The following is a 27,160-nucleotide window of genomic DNA, read 5'->3' as shown; positions in this document are numbered from 1 at the left end:
GGCGCAGCTCTGAATGCACTACTCAATTTGCAGCCCCTGGATGTATTTATTCAAAGTACTGCAATGAGAGCAGCTCATAGGCTAATTCGATTAGATCTATGGGAAAACAACGGATGTGGGGGGCACAGAGCATTGGAAGAGTTACTGGGAGGACTGAATCCAGTTCTTACAATGCCTTCCGATTCTCGTGTCCCCATACATCTGTTTGATAGAAGATATGTAGTTACCCTGAAGCGTAGAGAGGACTGGGAAGACCCAGAGGAATGCGTGGAGGGATATACGGAAGTCTTCTACACCGATGGCTCAAAAACAGAAGAGGGTTCTGGAGCCGGAGTCTACCTCTCGAATAAAAACGAGAAGTGGGCTTTTCCTTTGGGACAATATGCAACGGTTTTTCAAGCCGAAGTTTATGCGATCCTAAGGGTGATTGACGAGCGGTTGAAGGGCAGGCGCATCGCAATCTGCAGTGACAGTCAAGCTGCACTGAGGGCATTGAGCAGTCCTTTGATCACCTCGAAAATCGTTCAGGACTGCAGAAACCGTTTGAACTCTATGTCTAGATTCAATACGGTGGAACTACTCTGGGTACCTGGTCACTGTGGCATAGAGGGAAATGAAATCTCGGACGCTTTAGCGAAAGAGGGGTCAATCTCCCCCATGCCGGGACCGGAGCCACCAATTGGGGTATCAGTAGCATTGGCTAAATCTGTTTTCAAAAAATGGGAACAAGTTTCCCATAATGACAGGTGGCAGAGCCTAAATGCTGCTCGACACACCAAACTTTTCCTGCCAGAACCCAACATACGTACCGCAAAGTTTATCCTGTCGAAAAGCAGGAGGACTTGCAGGTATTGTGGGCATTCTGACAGGCCATAATTCACTAGCTGGGCATATGTTCAGAATAGGAATTACCGAAGATGATACGTGTCCCTCCTGTAATGAGGAAGCGGAATCCACGGAGCATTTCCTATGTGAATGCCCTGCCTATGGACGCATCAGGCATCAGATCTTTGGTGCCGATGTTCTCCAATTACGACGGGTAGCATCACATCCACTAACGGAAATCCTGCGATACGTTAACGAATCCGGAATATTCCGTGAGTGCCCAGAAGCTGTAGCTTCTCCCCACCATACACACACACATGCCAGTAGGAACTTGAAAAGGAATTGGAGAGATTTCCACATTGTCGCGAACGAGGATAGTTCTGAGCGCATTCATCATAAGAAGTGCGTTAGATACCTGGGTGTGCGTCTTGACGAGCGTCTCCAATTTAACGAGCACGTTAAAGTCGCGCTAGAAAGCGCTCGCAAAGCATTCATGTCTCTTCGAAGACTCTTTTATGCTCCACATCTTAGCCGGAAGGTTAAGATTATTTGTTATCTTACTTTGGTTAGACCGGTGCTCACCTAAGGGTGTGCTATCTGATTTAATTTGAGTGCTAGCCAAATGGAGAAAATAAGGATCTTTGAAAGGAAATGTCTGCGTGCTTGCACGGAGCTTAATAGGACTGCTTCGTCAAACTATGAGCACTATGTAACTAATGAAGTGATGTATGCAGCTGCTGCTGTGCCAAGAATCGACACAGTTATCGTCAAATTGATTCGGAATCATATAGTGCGATCTGCTTCGCATGGTGAGAACCCTTGAGTTTTGCAGCCGTTCTACCCAAAAGAAAACTCTCACGACAGGCTTCATTCCTCCCAAAGCGTTCGTGTATTTTGACAGGAATGGTCTAATTCTTGATTCTGCCAGCGATCCGGTTATGTATCATATACATAGACGGGCCACGGGCAAAAGGATAGATTACCCCCCGAATTTGACAGTGGGGGCTCCGGGATTCGACTGGAGATACTCCAGAGCGAGAGCAATTGATGTTAAGCGGGATGAAAAATAGAAATCCTGGTACTGGTGGCTGCGGGATCAAGGTTAGCGGTGGCCGCGCTCAATTCTGCCATTTGTTTCTTGGTGGGGCTTTGTAAATATGTACATATTGAACGGGTGCTGATTTTGCCTTCAGTTGTATAATAACTTATACATACATACGTTATTATTCTTTGCTTCTTAAATATATTAAATATAAATATAAATAAATATATTAAATATTAAATATTACAACTGTTCCTTTTCTATTGTACTGTTATTGTAAAAAAATAAAAAAAAATATATATATAATATAAAATATATAATTATGATAATGATATAAATGGTTGGATATGGTTTTAAGCACAATAATTTAAGTTAAAAGTATCTTTTGAAGCGATATTTATATTTATTTATTACTATTATTACTTTTATATTTCTTTATTTGCCACTAAGGCCAAGTGAATTCTGTCGGGTTTTTGACCATTTCCCGCCAACTTAATGTAAAATTAGATTTTTATTTCTTACTGTTTCTCTTCTCTGCCTGTAAATTGTTATTCGAAAACTTTGAGAGTCCACAGTGTCCATTAGATTTAAGTTATTTTTGTTATTTTAAAAGATTGTTTTTTATTGTTCATTTTTCCAATCTATATACTATTGTTACCTAATTTTAAAAAATAAAAATGATTTTAAAAACAAAAACAAAACAAGAGATTGGAAATCCAGACAGAATACTAAGCTACAATTCAGGACCCAATAGTGGTAATTCTAAGAATCCAGAAACGTCGGTAACACGGAGACAAGAAAGTTTCTGCACTCGTTATATGAACTTATCCATATATTCGCGATAAAATAAATTATGCAAGGTACCGAGGTATATTGTGCCGATCATCTTGCTGGAAGTACGTTATTAAGTGAAAATAGGCATCTTATGCCCATACATAAAGTTGTCCGTCGTATTTGCACTAAGTTTGTGTTAGTAGGCCATTTAGAAGAATCCGCGGGTACTTATTAATCAGTTCAAATACCTTTTGTGTCACGGCTTAAGAGGTTCATTTGGCGTGTTTTGAGGGCATTTGCAGCGGTATCACCAACTCAGAATTCTTTTTGTATTGACGACAGTAACCCGTCTCCGCATTGAAGAACAACAGCCCATGATGGCTATCACACATGACTGAACGACACTTTGCATCTTGCATGAATGCGGTGCGGAAGAGTTTATTATCCCATGCGGATTTTGCAGTAAATAATCACATCATGTGGCTGATTTTTAAATTCATCATACCATATGAGTACAGTTGAACGCACCCCTTTATTGTTGTCATTGTTACGAAAGAGTTTTCTTTTGGTCCGATAAGGAGTCTCAATAACAACGAACCCGTATGAGCCACATACGAGGAACAGTTTCTCAAGACGGAAGCAACTCACTTAAATTGAGATTGAGTTTTGAGAATACGGGCCATAAGTTCGCTGATTAGTTCCTATATGTTACACTTTAGGGAGTTAGAAGTTGAAAGCGTACAACCAGCAAGAAAGAATTCAAACTGAACTTGCCGAAAATACTTAAATTTGGTGTTAAGCAAAATTAGATTAAACTACAAAGACGGATTCGCCTGGAGATCTATTCTTTTCTCATTCATGAATAGCATCTTTTATTTGCCAGATGCTGCTAATGAACCGGCTGTGCAAGATGTGATACGATACTTTCAATGCTAAGGTGAGTTTTCCGATCCCATGTGCTGCCCACGTAAAAGGGCACGGGCCAATATAATATGGTCCTTTTTAGCATCTCTCAAGTTCTTCATGTAACATGCGGGTCTATCACCTTAACGGCCTAATATTATTTTCACGTTGAACAAGGACGAGTGAAAAAACGTGCAAAGGAAATCAAATTGAGGATTCTTTTCCGTTTTGAAGAGGTCTCCTTTTATTGCATTCATTAGAAATCCGAAATATTGCTTGTAACATATGCTACGCGTATTAGCTATACACCGGTTGTTGCAACGTGCATCTTCACTCACCTTCCTTACTCTATTTCTTACGTGAATAGTGAATATATTCAGATCCTTGAATCGGTGATCATTGAAGTTCGATCTGTTCAGAGTCAATGTCACAGCGGTTGATCACTAACATATCCGGTATTATGTAACATCATTAGAAATGCAGGCTCGATCCTATTAAAAAATCACGGCTACTGACTTATAGGAACAATATCCTGCAGGGTGCAAGCCTAACGATTTATGAGGGTGTTTAAAGGTGGCTAACCTAACCATTTGATATGTATGGGTTGCATAGATAGCCCAGTCAATTTGCTACCAGAATGAACGCTACGCAAATAATACGCCCATAGTGTTTGGATAACAATACAAGAAAAGAAAAGAAGAGGGCACAAGTCACCAACTTTCGGTGTCTCTATTTGCCTGTTCTCGATTTACAAGATGGTAAATTCAGAGGGGTAACTTGTGTGTCACATCATAGGGTTTCCGACTCAAATATTACCTTCGTATTGTGATTTGAGGACATTGGACTGAATACATCCTTCCCTTCAACTTCCGGTTAAGAGTGATTTTTCTTGCATATACTTATGAGGAATATGAGGACCCGTTATATTATTTCTTTGCTCACATGCAGTCAATGCTCTGGTAGTATTTATGAGGACATTTAGTATCTACTCACATATATATATGTAACGAAGAGGACCAAACTTTCAACAAGAATTTCCGAGAGCCTTAAAGTCCGCTTTTCACTATGTGTGTATCAATTGAAGTTTGTGCAGATTAGAAAACTTTTTTTCAGCGTTACTGTAATAATCCTTCGATCTTTTAATATCTAATATTCTCCCTTGTTCTTCTATTTTAAGACCTCTTTTTCTCTATACTTCTCCCACATTTCCTCTGTGGGGGAGCCCATGTTCATTTACATCAACCATCAATCATTTCATTTATCGAAACGTACCACCTGTTACCGTTGCCTAAAATTTCTAAAACTTATTTGTATATTTATATACAAATTGTCAATTAGTATTACAAAATACCAATGTTCGAATATAGCATGACCGGTCAAAAAAGAACATTGACTTTTCATTCAACCTTGACCGTTTCATATATTTCGAAATGCAGGTCTAACGGTTGGTCTGGTTGAGGCGAATGAAAATGCATTTTTGCGCGAGATCTGCGGGTCCAGGGACCGGCTGATTAGAGGGACAGCAGATAAGTTGGATAGTTATTTGAGTTAAGTGCTTCGGGGAGAAAAGAATAATGAAACAGGTGAATAAATTTAAATTTGTAGCGAATATAAAAGTTTAAAATAAATTCTTTTGATGTATATGTACATATTTTTGGAATTGGTTGTTCCTTTTGGCTTGCGATCCGCGAACACCTCTCGAATCCAAATTTTCCGGGAACAATTCCCTAAGGACCAAAGTGAGTATGTGTTTTGTTTAACCATAAATAGGCGCGTCCAGCAATAGCCATTCCGGGCTGGAAGATAGAAATACACCGTCGAAAGAGTGGAAGGCAACAAGTGCGAAAAAGGGCAGTAGAGTAACACGGAAAGTGTGCAAAGATCGGATACCAATGACGATAAATCAGGAATACGGAACGAACAGGCAATCTTAAAAGGTAATGCGATTCAGATTTTCGGGAGTGTAGCCGCGGGGTGGATGCTTGTTTGCTCAGCTTCCTGCGTTCTTCAATACATCAATACTGGTGCACCGACGAAATATTAAGTTTCACCATATGCAAACGATGATTTTGGAAGTGCGGAATTATTTTGAAGTTCTCCACGCGAACCACGATGATCGTGCCTGGTTAACGCGAAAGGGAGGATAGTGCCTTCTCAGTATCTTTCTCCTGGATTTCTGCAACACGCTAGACTCAATATTGCTTTCATTGCTCGCTTCAAACTTTGTATTGCCGCATACGAGAAACATGGAAAGTGCATAAGTAGGAATTGTATTTTATCGCTGATAGGTGATCACTTCCGAATTTCGATCCGGAGTCTGCTGATTGACAACCGGACGTATTAGGAAAGCAGCGGAATTCATTTAAAGTGAACATAACTCACTCGAAACAGATTATACTGTCTTCGGCAAAACGTTTCCAAAGGAAATCAACTTTGCGGGTTTGAGGAAAAACTTGAAATATTGACCTGAGGCAATGTGGCAACAAAGCGAAAGAAGAATTTTCCAAAAAGACCAACATCTTTTTGGAAACTGCTCATTAAGGATATATTAGTAGAATCGTATTGGTCATTGATAAATTGCAATTCAAAGTCGATTCATTTCTTCATTCGTGTAAGGGAAGGGAGCCTGTATCCCATATTTCTGTTGACCGATCGATATTTGACTCAGTTTCTTATTTTTTTATTCTTACATTTTTTTCTTTTTATTTTACTTATATTTTCTTATTTGATTTTATGTTAACTTTTTCATTTTTGTTTCCACATTTTTTCATTTATTTCTCTTTCTCCAAATTAATAACATTTTATCATTTATAAATTACATTTTGATATGAAGATCCTTTTCTTTCCTACTTCGCTTTAGTCCCGAAAAACTCGTACAGCAAGGGACATCCTCCAATATACTGGCTTGAGGATGTCAAGGCAGGACGGGAACCTCAGAGGCCGCGCCTCACTATACATCTCAGGCAGAGGCAACAAGGGTCGAGGATATGATCCGTTGTGGATCCTCCTTTCCGATCGCCACACTCGGGTCCGGAGTTTCGCGGCTCCACGAGTGCGGTCAACTCGTTTTTTTTTCTCTTCAGCTCGCGGCACTTCGATAGGACAATTGCGAAAAGACCAATTTAGTTGAAAAGTCCAAATATCGGGTTTATAAGGTATCAAGCAATGTATCAAAGCGGACTCTAAACAGGCAGCCAAAGGTCAAAAGAGTTGTGAGTTAAGACATGGAAAAGGAATTTGTTAGAAGAGCGAAAATTGAAGAGGGAAAAATAGGGCAGAAATTCCTGCAATAACGAAGTCAGCTGCTCCTGTTTTGAATTTTGCGTCGCCCATATTAGTCCGATGCGAAAACACCCAAAATTTAAAAGCTGTTTTTCTCCGAACTTCATCTTTCAAATTGGCCGAATTCACAATTCGAACAAATTGTGACCGATTGGGATTTTTACGATTCATTAGTTTTTTTTTTAATAATTTTCGGACAATTTTTGATGAACATTTTGGTTCTTTTAATGCACCGTTTGCTTTAAAATCGGCGTATAAAAAACTCTACATGCCTCTATAGCTATATGTCATTTTCACTCCAAATGAACAACGTTCCAGATGAAATTCACAGTTTTCTAAATCAAATGCACAATTTTCCAAATGAAATTAACATTTTTCGAAATCAAATTAACGAATTTCGCAATGAAATTTTCCAAATGAATTTAACGACTATTCAAATAAAATTAACGATTCCTTGATCTTGTTAATTCTTTCGCTAAGCATTGGAAAACTACTGTATATTTATATTTTGAAATGGATGGAACGAATGCCCCAGCGATATATTGTCAATATGTCAAAGAATATGACCAGAAATTATTTCCTTAGATGATGGTAGCATCAATCCACATCTTCATTGAGCGCACGGGTGATCACGGTGAAATACTCGGGCACTAGTCACAATTCTTTGCTGAAACGTAGGATGGCATACCACGACAAACGACAAAGCTCTTCAAACGAATATTTTGACCCAGTGTACCTGCACTGACTAAATTTAGCGTTTTTATCGCTATACTTTCTTATGGAGAATCTAATTGAGAAGATAAAGAGCTGTTTGGCAAGCATGCGGTCGTACCCCTGCGAATTTAATAAATGCTCTAAACCTGACCGTTTATTTTTCGAGAAAAAAGACAGATATTTTGATTAAATTTTGCGTAAATGTTTTCATGATGTTAAAGTTTTTAAAAAAAGGGTTTATGAAATTTTCCAGGCTGCTTTTGGTTTTCTACAATTTTTTTAATAAAACGTCAAAAATTGACGGGGTGGATGATTTAGGGTCGGTCGTGTTCAAAACAAAAGCAAAAAACGAAGTTTTAATCAGCATAAAATTCTCTATAGAATGAATCAAAATCAAAAAAAATCACCAAGAAATAACAAAATGGCGGCGATTTTTTAAATTTTTCGGTTTTTGGCGCCGAACAACCTGATGTAAATCAAAATATTTACCATCTAACTCCGTCTCTTTGCATGTGTAAAATGACATATTAAAATTTCAAAGCAATGGTCAAGTATTTTTTTTCTTAATCCTCCACGCCAACCCAAAAAACGTTGTTTTGAGAAAAACGCGTTTAAAAATTTGTTACAGTATTGACAATAGTGACTTTTTAGTACACAAGCTGAATCATAACCGGCAAACCCAGTATCCAAAGTGTGTAATATACCCACCTAAAACGGATGTTTTGAAGACAAAGGCACGATACAAAAAGTAAGAGGCTCAAAATACGGCTCATCATTTTCGAAACAGTAGCGAAACCGCGATTGAGAAGAAGGCTCTGTTGCTGGTGGAAGTAAATCATCCAATATGTGTTGCCCCATGCGTGCCAAATGTTAATAGTAATCTCTACTGCTGCCATGGTAATTCAAGACTACACAATCTCCCAAAGAGCCCTAACATTGCACCGTCCTTTAAATATCTCTGCAGCCGAAAACATGGATTCAAAATGTGGATGGTTTTAACATTTCATAAAAAATGGCACTCAAGTAACAAATTCTATTATTCTAGTATTCTGTATGTTCGTCCAAGGCAAAGGCAACTCATCAGATGCTGACAGTAATTCCTGATGGTGTAATATAAAAAGATAACAGATCCACCAAAAAATCAAACATACTTTGTATAGAGGTTAGATATTGTCTTTTATTTGTAGTTAAGTCTAAAATTGATAGACCAGTAACTTACTCCAAACTACAATTTTATTTTAAAGTGTATATATATATTTCGGGAGCAACTTACCCCCTTCATCAGTACAAAGCTTTATATAAAATAAAATTATAGTTGGGAGTAAGTTGCTTTGTATAATTAAAAAAATAAACGAGAAAACTAATCAAAATCATCAGATCAAATAATTAAAATAACGAACTGTATATAAGTGTTGAATGTGAATCAGCTAGAGATAGAAAATCTTAAATAATAAAAAACTTGTTGTTTCTTTTTCGTTGATGTATTCTTGCAAAACCCATATATTTCGGGAACCAGTTGTTCCCTTCATCAGTGCTAACAAGTGGTTCCCGAAATATCAGTATTTGCAAGAATAAATACCTACACCAACGAGAAAGAAGCAACAAGTTTTTAAGGTTTATTAAAATCGATTCGACGTCTGTCTGTCTGTCACACGCACTTTTCCCCAAAACGGCCAAACCGATCCGAACGAAATTTGGTGGATAGATGGGAACTATGAAATCCCACGCATATAGTGAGTGGCATAAATTTGGGTGGAGTCCCCATACATCACAAAGGGGGATTCAAAAAATTTTTTCACCGGATATAGTCGTGTAGGGTATCAAATGAAAGGTCTCGTTTTGGCGTGAATTGCAAAGTGCGTGAGTAAGGAGTCAAACTGAACGCACTTAAAGTGAGACAGAACTCATTTTCGGAAACTACTTAACCTAAAAATCCGAGAAAATCAGGGTGGTGCGCTTAGATGAAATCTAGGCCTCAAAATATGTCCCATTCTCCTATACGTGCTAACTTTGACGGTCGTATCAAAGCCGGCTATCAAATACCTGGGGGTAATAATTGACACCAAATTGAGTTTTAGGGAAAACCTAGACTATGCATGCCAAAAGGCAGCCAGTGCCACTACGGCACTTGCAAAAATGTTGCCAAATATTGGTGGGCCGAAACATTGCCGGAGGTTGGTGCTAGCCGGAGTGGTGCGCTCCATCCTGCTCTACTCGTCGCCTGTGTGGGTAGAGGCGCTTGCAAATTCTCAGAGACGGAAGCAGGTGAACTCGGTTTACCGGCGGATGGCTTTGAGGGTTTGCAGTGCTTTTAGAACAACATCAGATGAGGCAGTGTTGGTGGTGGCAGGCATGATCCCGGTTGACATCCTGGCCAAAGAAATGAGTGTCCTGTACAATGCAAGACATATGGAGGGGCATGCACAGCGTAGAAATGCGGCAAGGTCAGAGTTGCTTGATCTCTGGCAACGCAGATGGGACGAGTCTGCGGAAGGTCGGTGGACGCACAGGCTCATTCCCAACATTGGGGTGTGGCTTGAGCGAAAACATGGGGAGACCAACTACCACATTACCCAGTTCCTCAGGGGGCACGGTGGTTGCTACAGGCAGCATTTGCACCGCTTTGGGTTGGATGATTCTCCGAACTGTCCCAGATGCGATGGCATACCGGGGGATCCAGAGTATGTGATGTTTCACTGCTCACGATTTGCGATTGAGAGAAGGAGCTTAAACCAGGTGCTGGGCAGGAGCGGGACCCAGGAGAGCTTGGTTACTGAGATGCTGGAGCCCGAGGAGAAGTAGCTTGCGGTTGGCTCCGCAATCATCCAAATGCAGGAGGAGTTGCTGAAGGAACAAAGAAGGAGGAAAGCTTCAAATAGGAGAAGGATGAGTACCATGAGTACCACCAAAACCATGCAAATAAGATGCTGACGTCATAATTAACGGGAATAATTGACATTCGCGTGAAATATTAAAGTCGCATTTATGGAGAATCTACTTATCTGCAGCCCTTTTTAAGGTTTTTTATAAAACACTTATGTGAAATCTAATCTTCGAGAGATGTCCCATTCCGGTATCTGCTCAAAAAATTTACTAATAGTATATTATCAACTTTTAGTAATAGACTAAAAAACTCCCCTTAAGTTCATCCTAAGTGTACTAAATTTTGCACCGACATAGAGGACAGTCTCGTGCATACATATGCCAAGTTCCATGAAAATTCAACTATTAGTGTCAAAGTTATAGAAGTTCAAACTTATCAATTTCGTGCTAATTAACAGCATCCTAAGCCATACAAATAAGATGCTGACGTCATACTTAACGAGAATAATTAAAATTCGAGTGAAATATTAAAATTCCATTCAAGAAGAATGTAATTCTCCCTAGCCCTTTTTAAGGTTTTGTGTAAAACAAAACGTTATTTATATTTGATGTTGGTTAAATTGTTGGCATTTGCTAATAATATTAAGCTCAGCGTGTGAAGCGTATGAGGTTGACCATTATCAACACAGGGCTTTCCATCAAATGATTTATTTAAATCACTTTCTAGAAAATAGAGGACAATGAAATTTTTAGCTATATTACACGGAGCTGTCGTGCACTCGTCGCTCCTCACATCTTTTTCTTCAGCCTTCAGTTCAGAAGCGGGGTCGGTGCGTGGTGATCGGTTTCGTCATTTTATTTTATTAAATGCCTGATCAGGATGTAATCTTGAGACCTTTAAATCCCCATCCAGCGTATCAAGCCACCATTGTTTTGGCCGGCTTTTTGGTTGCTTACCATTGCATTTGATGTTCTGACCAATATAACCAATATTGAATATCCTCGTTAGCGTGAATTACCATTACCATCGAAAACGCCTCTCTTGCAGTTTTCCCACGATCGATGCACACCCATATCGATCGCGGATATTCTCATTTCAGACGTAATCAAAACGTGTCACGCCACCAGTGCAATGCAACATCTTCGTCCCCATTACCGCAAGACGCCGTTCATTGTCCTTTATAGTCGGCCAACACTCAGAACTATAGAGAGCGGCAGACGGACGACATTGCAGTAAATTTTAGATTTGGGACGTGCGCTGATACGTCGATCACAAAGAACACCAGTTGGGGAATGCCACTTCATCCAGGTTGCATTAATGCGTGAAACAATCTCATTACGCAGTTCTCCATTGGTAGATAGCATTGACTCGAGATATTTAAATCGCTGAGTTCTGGCAATGGCAGTAACCTGCCCAGAACTGAACGATTTCAATATCACTACGTTATGCTCCTCACATAGGGAAACACATTAACCTTTTATACCTGAAGCGTCAAGCTTCCGGTTTCCCGACTTGTTTATTATTTCAGATAATTAATCGTTGGAAACACCGCATAATTACACTCAGATAGAAAATCTTATTTCCTGAAAAGTTGCTTCAGATGAACAGCACCTTTTGACAACAACCTTCCCAGTTATTGAATTTTTGCTAAACTTACATACTTTAGAACTGAAAATTTCGTTAACAGAATAAGAACCCGCAACAACAAAAATTATTACCACGAATATCAATATTGAGCCGAAAAATTAATGAACTAATCTATTATCTGTAAGGTGAAAATATCTTTTTTTATACGCACACCAGATGGTGCTAAATACACAATTCGTTACAAAGGGCAAAGCGATAGAGGCACGACGCATGTATTTCTTCACGTACCAATAGAAACTTGGTCTTTTCCTCACAACGAAACGTAGATACTATCTATGTATCTATTATCTGTACATACAAACTTCTTAAGCAACTGTCTCTACAATCGTCAGCAATGAAACCACTTGTTGGATCCAATCTTAAGGTGCTTTTCCATTCATTTCGGCAGCCAACGGGAAGTGCATTTATGAAAGAAGTCTTCTGTCTCCGCCTATAAGAATCTTCTAAGAAAGTATTCAATTCTTGGGTCGAGTTACAAGAATGAGGCGGAGAAGACATGCTCACATCAGGCTAAGGCCAATATCCAATAAGCAAAGACCGGGAGAACTATGACGTCACGATGAGAGAATTCTTAAAGGAGTTCAACTATACGAAGAAACTGTAGAAGTGTGCACTGAACACTCACATTTCTTAAGAAATGAGAGGACACGCTTGGAAGGACTCGCAGCGTTATTCAAGGGGTGGAAGTGTTCCTTTAAGTTTCCTTGTTCATTCAGTCCTTTGAGATACGTGCAGGAGTGAGGATCTTGAGAATGGAGTAAGAAGTTGTAACCGGAATTTGCTTTTGGAAGCAATTATTAACATGGGTCACCTGAGAAGTTGGCAAAATTTTCAACATCCCTTCGTAAAAATAACTTCATCGTTTTCACCTTCAAAGTACGCATATCCTCAATTTAGAGTAAAAAGACTTCCACGTACACACATTCCGAAATTTCACCCTAATGGGTTTTGATGAACCAAGTAGCAGCTGCAACGATGACGTAGACGCATCATGCAAAGGTAAGGAAGGGGTCGAATAAAGAAAACAACATAGAGAAATGCCGACGTGTGTACATATTATCACACACAGTGTATAAGTCAGCAAACCTCACCTCAGTTCAATATGGCACACGGGGTATGGATGATGCACATCTGCTCCTTACGATATCGACGACAATAAGAATCCAGTTATTCCCTTAATTTTTCTCCCTTGCAGCAAGAAAACAGGAACAGAGAAAATTGACGGACTGCTGAGGGTCGGACTAGAACTTGGAACAGGAAACCCAGACATGGTTCGGTGGACCTCTGTCCGTACATTCAGGGACGCAATGATAGCATTGAAAAATTTTCGTTAAAATTGTAGATAATAGATGGTTTCAAAAGGATATTTGCTTTTCTGAGCAGTCCGAACAAATTTGGATAAGAAAAAAATCAACATGGATTAAATCATCATTTTTTAAGGTTTTGTGTGAAACAAAACCTTATTAGAATCGATTCGATGTCTGTCTGTCCGTCTGTCTGTCTGTCTGTCTGTCTGTCTGTCTGTCTGTCTGTCTGTCTGTCTGTCTGTCCGTCTGTCTGTCTGTCTGTCTGTCTGTCTGTCACAGCCGATTTATTCGGAAACGGCTGAACCGATTGTCACGAAAATTGGTGGGAGTATGTGATCTGCTGTTCCCTTTACATGCGGCAACTGCCGCCATTTTGTGTTAAGTTTAAGGGGGGCTCCCCATACATGTGAAAGGAGGGTGCAAAATTTTTTTTCATAAAATGTGGCCATGTGGGGTATCAAATGAAAGGTCTCAATTAGTACTTTTCGAAACTGGTTCAATATTTGATATTGGGTGAAACATAGGGGAGTGAGGGCTCAAAATATGACCCCCAAAAAGTGTAACAGGTCTCGTTCTCAGAACCTATCCAACCGAAAAATCTGAAAAAAATCTCAATAGTGTATCTCTATGAAATCTAGGCCTCAAAATATATCCGGTTCCGATATCTGCACAAATAAAGTTAATAATAGTATATTTCCATATTTTAGAAATTTACCCGGCACCCCCCTTATGTTCATCCCTGAAGTACAAAATTTGGCATGGGTATAATGAAGAATATAATGCACAATTTGGTCAAGTTTGAGGAAAATCCAACTATTATGAACAAAGTTATAGGAGGTCAAACTTTACAATTTTTTGTGAATTTCGTGCACTCTACAACCTGATGATGTCATCATCACATATCAATTCGTCAATACCACAACGAAGTAAGTTAGTATGAATTGGGTGGAAAAGGATTATTTTGTTTTAGTTTTTTAGTAATTTGTATGTGAATATCAATTATTCCAACGAGACATGTGGGTATGTAGGTATATAGTATATGCGTGCTAATGAACTTTGCGGGTAGAGCCTGATTCAGATAGATATAAGAAGTAAATCGGAAATATGGGTGCGATCCTATTATATACGTGCATATATGTGTAGAGTATTCGAAAATAGGCAGTTTGTTTGTTTAGGGTGAACGTAACATCTACGGCTGTAATATGTACGTATGTCTCGTAGTTTTGTAGCTGTATACGGGGAGAAAAATGTGCGTTGAAATTTCTTAGATAAGATGAACACAAAACCTTTATACCCGAAGCACGAGCTTCCGGTATTCCGACTTGTTTATTATTGGTCAATAATTTTCAATAACGGATGAATGAAATGAATTGGGAAAATATCAATTTTCCAAATACCCTAGAAAATTAACTCCGAATTCAGTTAAATTTTAAAAATTAATGATTTCCTTTTCCTATCACTACAAAGTGTTTAGCAGATAAAATAATTTTTAAGAAGCTTCAATTGTTGAAAGCTAAACTGCATTTATATCTCAGAAAAGCCCGTCTATCTGTTCAGGTTATCCTAGTTTAGTTACCAGATTGAGGTATACGAGGATGGTCTGGAAAGTTTCCGACCTCAACATGAAGATGGTAGCACTCGTCAATAAAAACAAGAGAATGCAGCTGCACATCTTTTGACAGATACTCAACAAAATTTCAGCCATTTTTGACGCACACTTGTTCTTTGACAATCGTTTGAGTGATTCGTTGTGAATGTTTTTGCGAAAATGGAAAAAATTGAGTATCGCGCTGCCATTAAATATTTGTTTTTGAAAAGCATTATGCCTACGCAAATCAAAGATGAGTTGGATGCTGTGTATGCACTATCATTTACCACCGTGAAATTTTCGGCAGTTGAATTCAAACGTGGCCGTACAAGCTTGGGATACGATGAACGTCCGGGACGTCTAAAAACTGCAACCACTGACGATAACATGGCTAAAGTTCATCAAATTGTGTTAAACGACTGTCGAATTAAAGTCAGAGAGATAGCAGAGCCTATGAATATGTCAAAAGAACGTGTTTGTCACATATTGAATGAAGATTTAGGCATGAGAAAACTGTCCGAGCGTTGGGTGCCGCGTTGCTCACGTTAGATCAAAAATATGTTTCAATGAACATTTCCAACGATCGATTGGCGAAGTTTAAAGGCAATAAATCAGAATTTTTATATCGAAGATGAAACTTGGATATACCACTATACGCCCGAAATAAAAATACAGTCAAAACAGTGGACTGTGAGGGGGGAGTCGGCTTCGAAGAAAACAAAAACTGTTTATTCGGCTGGGAAAGTGATGACGACTATTTTTGCGATAGTCATGGATTTATCTTAATCGATTATCTTTAAACAGGAGAACTATTATAGGATCATACTACGCATCATTAGTCGACAAGCTAAAGGCAGAAATTGCGGAAAAACGGCTAGATTTGAAGAAAAAAAAATTCTATTTGAAATCCACGAATTACGGTTCGAACGGCTTGACCACCCTCTTTATTCACCAGATCTAGCCTCAAGTGACTTCTTTTTGTTCCCTAATCTAAAAATTGCACTAAGAGGACAACGATTTTCGTCAAATGAAGATGCCATCACCTTCGTAAACAATTACTTTGCAGAGAAAGACACCGAGAACTATTTAGACGGGCTAAAAAGATGGGAGCATCGCTGGGAGACGTGTGTAGACTTACAAGGAGACAATGTGGAAAAACAAATTTAAAAGAAAAATGTCTTGTATCATTGTTAGGTCCGACGCTTTTCAGACCACTCTTGTACGGTTTTGACAAGTATAGCCTTCCATACGCTTATTGTAAATAACCTTTGATACCCATCCTAACTCTATCACCGTTTGAAGGAAAGGACTATTTCCTTTCACAACAAATTTTGTTAGAATATACCGCTCTGTAATGGAATCGAAGAGTAGTTGCATTACATTTTCCTTTGGAGATCTGGCATATTGAAAGTGTTTTTGATCAATATAAAGCTAAAAGGCTTCCTAACAAAATTATTACAGATGTCATCAGCGAAATGGAGGTGCTTGAAGAAAAGTGTCATAGCCTATTGAACTCTTTTATATCGTTCGGACAAGGCAGCATGAAAGACGTCAGCTATAACACGAAGAAATAATATCGGTGAGAAAATGTCACTATGGAGAACTCCGCTTGGGTCCTCAAAATCCGCAATGATTTTTAGGCGGTGCAGCACGTGACATTTAGCGCCATCATAAATCGCTCTGATAATAGCTTTTACATTTAGCTGACTTAAAATGTTCCTCTTCTTCTTCAGCGTTTGTACCGGTCAATAGTGGGATTGGCTTGTCTTGATCGTTTGCACCGTTTTGTTCTGCCAAAGGCCTGATCTGGATGCAACCGCAAGGCCTACGACGATCAACAGTGGGAGCTATGTCCTAAACCTAAAAAGGTCTATCAAAGTACTCCGTCGACACGTGCTTGCATGTTTCTGTACTAGTTAGGTTCAGGAATGTGGGAGGGGGAGAGGTTTCCTTTGAACACTTCGATCCCTCCCTTTTAATCGATGCGTGGGTTCATACTGAATCCTGAAAATTCACAAACCGAATGAACAACACGCGAGCTCAATCTGAAAAATAAGAAAAAAATAATAGCTCAACCACGCCGGACCCGAGTACCGCAATCGAAAGGAAGGATACACGACGGATCACATCGTGGATCGATGTTTCTCCTGCCTTAGATGTATGGGGAGGAGCGGCCTTAGAGATTCCCATACTGCCTTGACATCTTCCTTGTTAATAAGTGTTTCGCAGAGGTTGTTTGAATTAAACAAACACGGCGATGGATTAAACGTAACATTTAATAGACGATAGGTCCGGCTCCGGAAACTTTCACGGACATGACGGCATATTGGAACTTGACTACGTGTACAAATATGACTACTCTTACGATGACGACTCGCCTTACCGATGTTAAGCATAAGCGCTTAATACTTTACCAGCAGATCGCGTCTATACAATTATCATATCTTGGGATCCTATTTTTGGTGGCACTTCAATATCTTTACTCATCAACCAGTTCGTCTTTTGCTTGGAAGCGTTAACACACTTCACCGTTCACCCCCTGGTATTTCGGGCTGCTGGGTACTTTTCTACACCTCGTGTTGAAAGACAGAACAGCAGATTTGTACTGGAGCTATCACCAACCTGTTGGACGAATTGAGTGGATTTCTTTCCATGAGAATATTCATCACGAGTTTGAGGATTCACCAGAGGACTTCTGACATCCTTGAATTGAACGCGAAGCTCATCCGAAGATATCGGCAGCTGTTATAAAGTTGTGCGGCGGCTAGCCAATAAGCTAGAAAATTCCTTAACAGAATTTGAATGATGTGGGCTGAGAACTGACGGCCAAAGGCAACTTCTCTACTTTCCGGATACTACGGTTCGCGAGCTGCATAAGTTTGTGCAACAGAGTGAAGTTTTAGAGGGGTGTCACCCAAATAGGCTCTTTAACCAATGGCACAGCTATTCTGCTGAATTTGCAGAGGAGATGGACATGAAGTGCATCTTAAGTAATCGCCAGTCCGAGATTCAGGATTATGATTTAAATTTGGTTAGCTGGAATTATTGGCAGAATGGACATATGTACATTAACTGTTCGGAGGATCCCGTGATCTTCTGCTACCACTGTGGGCTTCCAAACATGGGTAAACCCAGGTGCCCAAGCGGTCCCATACACTTGATATGAAAGTTCTCAAAGTTCCCAAGTTAAGACAAGTTCTAAAACTGACAAGTTTGTCAAGGAACAATGTGTAGGAATCCTCCCCATTCGTTCTGAATCCCCCAGAACATGGTTGATTACGTGTGTTTTATCTCTCTTCTCGGAAAAGAAAGCCCGCCCGGAAACATTGAAGTTCCATCGAAGCTCTCTCTCGACACGTGTTTCCACGCCTCTGTGCTAGCTAGGCTCAGGAATGTTGGGGGGGGGGGGAGTTCTTTGGGCACTTCGATCCCTAACGTGTTATTGAGAAAAATTCACAGGTCTTTCCCGGTGCGTGGGTCAGATCCTGCAAAATACTCAAACATGGGGATTCGCGATGCTTCAATATTTTTTCAATTTTTCTTTTTTGCGCTTCTTTAAAGAATTCCTTGAAATGTGAATTCAGCACGAAATACGTTCATAAAAAAAAAAACAATTTTCAGTGACTGTCAGGACAAAGTGTATAATTCCGGATCTTGACGGACGTGGAGCAGCCTTGCTAGCAAATAGTTGCATAGAGGTAGCAGGATTAAACTGTTTCTTCTGATTCGTCCCTTTATTATGATTTTAATTTTAATGCGAGGAGAGAGATTATAATGAGAGGAAGACCTTGCTTCAGATAGGGCGATGGCGTAGGTTAGGACGCCAAACAGCTTTTAAGGATATGGAATTGGTAGGCCTCGGCGCAAAACCAGGATGTCTGGAGTTCCTTACTAAGGCAGGCCTACACCTGACACCGGTTGTTTCGTGCTTGATGATGAATGTCTAATCCATCTCATTCGTTTCGACACCCGAAAATAATAGTTGATTTTGAGATTTCCATTTAGACGCCCTATATGTATTGCGGACACTTTAGTTCTGTTAGCGTTATCAAACTAGTCGTAGCTCACTTCCAATTCTTAGTAAATGAAATTGTACTAATTTATTATCCATCCCGCATGAAAAATCGGTGTAAATATGATAATTTGTAGTTTAATTCGATTCCCAATGTGAAATGCAACTTATCCCTTATCTTCGTTTTGGGGAGAATCAAGAATATGTAGTGAACCTAATTTACTGGCGTCTACTATCTTTAGGCACTTGTCTAAGAGATCTTCCATTACGATGTCAGTCAGTTAATGTCAGTTTAGTAAGGACATTGGCAAACAAGTATTTTACTCAAAGGACAACATGATTTCTTTTCCAAATGACAAAATTTTCAAGGAGCCCTCGACATTACCATTGGAGTTTGCGATAAGGTGACCGAGAGTACATGCGCTGTGTCGTGAAATTTTAGAGGCAGGACTACTTATAGTTAATACAATTGGCCTCATGACCAAATAAGATATTTGCACTAAATAATGTGTAGTACCTATGTGCTAACAACGACTTCCATGGTTTGACGGACTTCATTATCCAAGGTAAAAAAATTCCGCTTGCTAAAGAATACTCCAGCTATACTAGTACTGGGTACAGCCTCGTTGAAACACTCGGCCAATGTGCTTATAAACCCTAGCTAGAAGGGGAACGTGGGTATTTTCCGCATGAAAACCGATCCTATGTTTGGTTCGGGCACCAACTATAATATTCAAAGCCGCAAAAGGACCACAAAAGAAGTATATAGCAACGGATGATCTACTGGGTTACCAAGCAGGCAATCAAGAAAGAAGGACAAAATAAAAACCTGTCCTTCCAAAATAAAGCTACCGAAACGCAATAGCTAGTCGAAGCCCTGGAAGAAATGCTATGGGCAGGGACTGGCATTTTGAAGAAAAGCCACCTCCTTAACATCTATTGCGGCTGTCATTCGAAATGCCCATTTTGGGTTCTGTATATCTACTAGACAGCGAGAGTTCGAGCATAGTGAAAGAAGCATAATACTAAACGGAAAAAAAGCTGTGCGGATGGTCAGTATCTAAGTCCAGCATATCAAGATCGTACACGATATGTACTCGTGAGCCAAGGTTTGAATTCTCATGGACTAAAAAATTGCAGATATTATAGTAAAAGGTGACTAATGGTACTGAACTGTCGCACGTATTCACGTAGAAGTATGAGCTTTCATTTGACAGATTAGGTGTGTGCTACCACGTGATTGCAAGTACATTTGTGATGTAAGGTACACGCAGAATATTTTTGTGCATTAGTGCATTATCACTAGTTATCCACTCTTGCCTGCCTTTTTGGGGTTGGAAGATTTATTTCTTGTGTATAGTTTTCTTAAGCCAGCAATAGTATAGATAGTCGTTCACCTGTGCTTGTGTTTCTCTTTTTTAGTAGATGGCTATAAGGCCATCTTATTCCTTGATATTGCCGGACTTGCGATGAAGCAAATTAGGACGAAGTAATGACTAGACGGCTTAGTGATTAGAGCACTAGGTTGGCGCGATCCAAAGCTCACTTGTGTCAGAAGGACTTATATTATACCAGCCGACTTATACCGACGATTATTATTAATACGTCTCCAATGCAATAAGTAAGAAACTAACGATCATATCTCTAATTACTACTGTCATTCATGGCCTTGAACATAGAAGTCCATGCCGGCTCAGCATCAACGGTGACATAAACTGTTGCTGAAGTGTGCGCCAGATCATTCCTCTTAGCGACGAACAATTGCCTGCCTGCACCAAATAATGTGCTTTATAAGCAATTTTATAAAAAATATGATTTGAAATGGTTAATCGAAATTGAACTATGAAATTTAAGGGAAAGGGACCAGTTGTGGGGTTGTTTAAAATATAAGACGATTTAATTAGTTGAAGTATTTAAATGAAGGATGGAATGGGAATTGGGAAATAAAGCAGGATAATTGGGACCCAGGCAAAGGGGAATGAAATACCGCTCCTGTCGCTAGGCCGCGGATACTATACGCTATATGCGGAAAACTTCTCAATATTTCAAAGTGAGTGATAGTTCCATGTGGAAGGAAAGTAAAATCTATTACTCATCATGCGCACCTAAATTGCTACAACTGTACACTTTTCTGATATCACGAAATATCACACAAAATGAGAATCATTTTGGAAAGTAGGTTTACCTCTGAAAACAGGAATTTAATGCCATCTAATTGTCATATAAATGAATTCACCCTTCCGTGTTCTGAGATTAGTTTCCGTTCATAGTAATTTCGAATGGCATAGCACGGCGTATCTAAAAGCACATTCCTCTCAAAAAAGATTTGTTTGCATTACTCGTAACGAAACCAAAGTGGAAATATCTAAAGCGTTCCCGAAAAGAAAATAATCATTACCAAAAATTTATATGGATTATGAACTTTTTGGCTAATTTTTATTTAAACCTTTCTGTGACATTATCCTGAACTGGAAAAAAAAAATGTCTACAATGGGTACTCAGTAAACGAACTGTGTACACAAATTTCGAGACGTCTACGCTTCGTATAACTGTCATTCGATTTTTGCATTATCTTAAGTTGCACACAAAACATCTCTGCCATATATAGATGCCTAACATCAACGAATATCAGTGGCATTAGAATAGACCGCTTTGCATTATATTAATTTCTGGGGCATAGACTCACTCCTTTTCAGTTTTTTTATACGGATGCCTTCCTTCCTCTGGCAAGAGGTGATGCCCACGAATATCGTCCGCATCACCATCATCATCGTCATATGACATCAAATGGAGGCAACTTTGGAAGCAGTAGTAGCTCCCAGAAGATATCTACACTGTGCAGGATACTTAGTAGCGTAGATATCGCAAAGGTAGAGGTATTTTTCTGCATGTGCTCCTGTTGTACTTAAACCGTTATAGATATTACGGTTGGCAATACTCGTTTTGCTTTTTTTGTTTGCTTATTTGTTTATACCTCTGGAGTTTTCCGTTCCTTTTTTCTCATTTTTCGGACTTGAAAACATTAAACCGCAACTAATTGCAATGTTATACGTTAAAACAACAAGAAAATGCAAGAATCCAGGGGGTAGTTTGTATTGCGGAAGGGATAAGTATAGTCTAGTAGTCGGTATATTTGTTGTTTCCTGAACTGTAGGCAATAACGGTATTTCTCATTTCGGATGAAGAACAACAAATGAATACGGTAGGCACGGTAAGTTACGATAAGTTTAGTAAGCATCCGTAATAATACACGGAACAATATGCTTGAAGAAATGCAAAATCTGAACATCATTCACTGGAAGCAAATCGTTTTCTGCATTAGTGGCTCGTCCCTGTACACGTACGTGTTTACTTCTAAACGGAATGTTGGTTAAGTATGAAAGATGGTTGTCTTGGCCTCGAAAGGATTGAAGGATTGAAATTCTCTAAGGGAGCTCATTGAGGGAGCTTATGGGGAGACAAGTTATACTGACGGTTCAAGCTTAAAAATGAAAGTATCCATGCATTCCTTCTAGTCGTTGGTTCGTATACGAGTATTTTTCAAGATGAGGGACGAAGGATCTTCAAGTCCACATGAAAGCGACGGACTTGCGAGAATAGAAGCATTTTTATGAACGGAAATACAGATGGTCCTGGAAGCAGTTTCTTCGGCTGCTTTCTGTGACCTTAACTCTTTGGTTCAACTTCCGGAGAAAACAAGCAAATGCGTTTTATAATTCTCTCAGAAAAGAGTAATGTAATGATTCATTAGAACGGAGCACCTGAACAAATTGGAGATTGAAAACGTGATAGATAAGATTTGGTAATATTTGTATTCCAAAAATAAACACAAAAATTTAACTTAATTTAATGTGATGTTTACGCCGCCGCGGTTGGAAACAGAAGAGACCGGCTTATTTCCATGCGGTCCTCACTGTCCCAACCAACGTCATTTTTCCACCGCTAATTCTCCACTCCCCTGGTGCGTTCCGAAAATGAGTGAGTGGAGAGTTCCGCGCCATCTACCCGTCCGCATCCGCAACATCCGAAATAAATTTCGAATGCTGCAGATCCTGCCGCGCCACAACTCCATGTCCTAAACCAAACAAGTGGGTTTCCTCAGGGAGTGATAGACCAAAAATACCCCATAATTGAAACTTCTCCCCACTAAAAGATTCAAACATCACTCCATTATCGTGCCTTTTCCGTCACCTAATTCTCAAACAATTTCTCACTAAATTAACTGCAAATCAGTAAATTAAGCATCCTTTTGTCTGCAAGATGCGCCCTTCCTTGATTCCTCTATTTTCTATAGTATTCTCATTTTCTCGCCTCCTTGTCAACTGAATGGAATAGCTTCACTTGAGCAAGGAGAAAAAAAAAACTCCATCAAACACTCAACCTACAAGAAAGAGGCACTCAAGAATACTTCCGGAGGGTGGTTGTAGATAAACATGCACTGGGCAAAAGTGAAGGTGGAGACGTGAACGGCCCACTTACTACAAAACGGAAATGGCAAAGTAGTTTCACACAATATACCCATCCGGTGGTGAAAGTTGCTTACGCGAGATAACATCGCGTGCTTGCATGCATTGCACGGCTTGCGACACAAAATACTTAGTACGTTCCTCTCCTTTGATTTGTTCTCCTTTCTTATGTTTGTTTTTTTCGCAGTTTCACATCCTTTTGTGCTGTTTTGCTTGTTTGTACGTTTTGTCAAGGATTTCAAGAAAACGACGGAGTTTTAGGAGTTTCGGGAGCTCACATGCTTCGCTGATGCTCTGGCAAACTTATATCAGTTTCAAATATGTTGGTGGTTCAATTTTCGTTACAGCCCACAATATGAAATGGGAAATGCATTTTCTTTTCAATCATATGTTGATATGCACAACAATCATTTTCCTAATTTTATTTTTATGTTTATTCCACAAAAGGATAATCAAAAATGTTACGATCATTGTGAATATGAAGAAAGCATTCCTGCGAAAAATACTCCTCAAAAATATTTTACAGATACTAGTTTCGTTTTTACGAACATCCCTTATTTTTCCCTCTTATGAATTATCACTTTTTTGCTTCTAATTTATGTAATCTAACATCTGAACAATCGAAGTTGAAGTAAGCCACGCGTGCGCCAAACACGCGACCCCTGTGTCATCTTCGGCGTGGTGAAGGAAAGAGGCGCACATGGCCCTGTTATAAACTTTACAAATAAATTCCCCCTTAGAAAACGCTTAAATACTCTTACCCTCGATCAATAATGCTTCCAGTATGACCTTCGAAGTAGATTTCAAGTAGATTGGCAAATATCGTTGTGTATTTTGTGTGGTAGGAAAAGATGCAAAACCTTAGGACAATGCCAAGGATGAAAAAATTCTCTGCAATACTTCTGTGAGCTCGTACCGGTTTGGTGATCGGATCATATTTATCTGTAGGAGAAGGCTCTTTCCGCTTCCCGTTCTGTAATGATTCTACACTTCGCGTAGAAATGATAGCACCTTGTATTTATGCTATTCAACTTACAAGATAAGAACTTTCTAGATAAGATTCATAGGGGACTGTGGAGGTGGACGTCTTTATGGATTTTCAATTAACATATGTATATTGTTCACCTCATTGCGTTGATAATTTAGATATATGTGCATACATCCCAGATCCGCAACTAACTTTCGGGTTTTTTAGAGTCCATGAAAAATGGAAAATTTCAAGGAAAATACAAACAAGTCGAGACCCCGGTTGGGTAGTTTCTGAGAATGGGTCCATTACAGAAATGATCACTCCCCCCCTCTTCAGTAAATGTCAAAACTAAGACTGGCATCGTAAAGTACTAATCGAGACCTTTCATTTGATACCCAACTTGACTATATTCGGTGAAAAAAATTTGGCACCCCACTTTTGCATGTATGAAGACCCACCCTCCTCCTTTTGAATTCAACATAGAAAGATGCAGCTTACTGTATGTGTGGACGTTTATAGTTCTCATCTTTTCACCAAATTCGGAGTCAATCGGTATAGCCGTTTCTGAGAAAAGTACGTGTGACAGGCGGGCGGACTGCCTCCTGTGAGGAGTTGTCAGATCTCCCATCACATAGGCTGGTACAGTAACCATCTGCATTTCCTTGTAAGCGGGCTTCTTACCCACTCGTGTCAGTGGGATATCCATGTTCCTCCCCGCATGGGCGATACGGCGAGGTGATCGTTTCCTGCTGGTTTCGGAACCCAACATGCCACTTTGTCACAATTCCAAGACGGGTGAGCCACGATTTAGTCGAGTTAACACGCCCTAAACTAGGAGAAACACGTGAATAAGTTCAGCAAACTCAGGAGATGTCCAGCGGCAACTATTACTGAAAGCTTTCGGAACTTTCGGCGGCTATGTACTGATCAGTAGATGGGCAGATCGAAGAAGGGAAAGGACGACTGGATGAATAGGACCTCCTATGGAGTACAGGGGTAGCAGGAGGCGAAAAGCTGGGGACTGTCTCGACTGGGGTCCGTGAACGTAAGCCTGTGCCTCAATTTGGGGCAAATACCTGAACAAAAATATAGATGAAAGAACCAAAATATCATTAATATTGAAGGACAAAGAGGATATTGAGGCCGTTCTTGTTGATTATGGAACCATCGAAGTAGATACTGCAACAAGTGATAAGGAGGAGGTAACGAGCCTGGATCCCTTTAAGCGAAGTGGTAAAATGCTACGCTCTCCACCCAGGTCTGTAAAGACAAAAGATGCGACCATGTATTGGTAGTGGCGAAGCCTGTACTGGGCTCAGCAAGAAAAAAACAGTGCATGCCAACGCCGAAAGAATTGATGCAGTGGTAGCAAGAGTACTCAGGGTGGAAATTGCCTGAAGGATATGGGTAATACCCTGAACATGCTCTACGAATTCGTCGGGCGGAAGCATAACGTTTACCGCTATATTAAGGTGGTTGTTCGAAACTTTAAAGACACCTGTGAAAAGGCCATAGGTGAGTTAGGTTCGACAAACCAATGCACGGCGAATACAGGGTAGTTACAAACTCCTACGGTGACCCCATTGCGGCAGATACCTATTGCTACCCCTGGGACCCTGAGGTTCTGTAAAGATGCAAGTTTTGATGATAAGGACCATACTGCAGGAAACGGAAAATGCCCATTGTCTTGGAGGGAGCCAAAAGCAAAGAGCAAATGAAATTTATTCACATAAATCTCAACCATTGTGAGGCCGATCTTTTAAGCCAGTTAGTCCAAGAGCTCAATGTGGACGTGGCAATTATTAGCGAACCATACAGAGGAAAAGATAACGCCTGGAAATAGGTTCGTAAGAGCTAAAATTAACGGTATTCTTGTCTACAGCTCTTACACTTCATCAAGTGCAACAAGCGTGGAACATGAGCGAATGTTACATGAACTGGCGTTGGACGAAAGTGTGCCAACCCCCACTGTCATCGCAGGAGTGGGGAAGCAAGGTTTCTAACAACAGAGGGCTGACATTGCTGGAAGCTTTTTCTTCGCTGGACATTGTTCTTCCTAATATGGGAACTACCTATACTTTCTGTAGAGGGAGGATAGGTTTAGTGGTAAATACTGCGTTAATGAGGGAAATTACCTGGCGAGTTAGTAAACACTACATGCATAGCGACCGTCAAGCTATACTGTTTAGTGTAGTGGAAAACAGGAGACATAAAGTCGTACCGCATGAATGAATAGAGTTTAAAGATGTTTGACGCGAAAATGTTCGCTCAGATATTTAAGGAGAGTTCCATACCAACATGGTCCCAGCCTGTGATGCTTCTATCCCAAAGCACAGAAATAACCATCACATATGCCTGCAAGCGAGAAGAAATTACCAACGCGCAAAAGGTGAGCAGGAAATTGCGCAGAGAAAAGTGTGGTACAAAACTAGTCGAGGAAAACTGCGGAAGGTGATCCGTCACAGTAAACGGAATTTCTTTAAAGAACTCTACGACATCAACCCATAGGAAGAAGCGTATAAAGCAGCAATGGCAAAGTTGGAAGGAAGCAGGGCTCCTCAGATAAAGTGCCCAGTTTTATTGCGAAAGATAATGACCACTTTATTCCCACAGCATAGCAAATGCACTATTGCGGTCGAAAGAGAACATTCCACGAAGGATGTCCCAAATATAACGGAAGATGAGGAAGGAAGGTAAATGCTGGAGGCCCCCCCCTTCCGCCAAAAAGTGGGAAACCACATGAAGAGCCATCGTTGTATTGGACAGTATGGTAAAGTTACTGGAGTGCATTACATGCAACAGGCTG

The 27,160-nt window shown here is 40.0% G+C and overlaps 1 protein-coding gene and 1 pseudogene across 2 annotated transcripts in view; one reads left to right on the top strand and one right to left on the bottom strand.

Moving 5' to 3' along the window:
- LOC119658752 (homeobox protein prospero-like) overlaps positions 1-27,160 on the bottom strand; it is a 227,168-nt gene that overhangs the window by 161,338 nt on the left and 38,670 nt on the right. The gene's annotated exons all lie outside the window — the stretch shown is intronic.
- On the top strand, positions 15,087-15,692 carry LOC119660086 (annotated as a pseudogene).

This window comes from Hermetia illucens, chromosome 6 (genome assembly GCF_905115235.1).
Source record: "Hermetia illucens chromosome 6, iHerIll2.2.curated.20191125, whole genome shotgun sequence".
Lineage (NCBI taxonomy): Eukaryota > Metazoa > Arthropoda > Insecta > Diptera > Stratiomyidae > Hermetia > Hermetia illucens.
The sequence above is the reverse complement of the archived record's forward strand: the minus strand, read 5'-3'. Positions and strand labels throughout refer to the sequence as shown.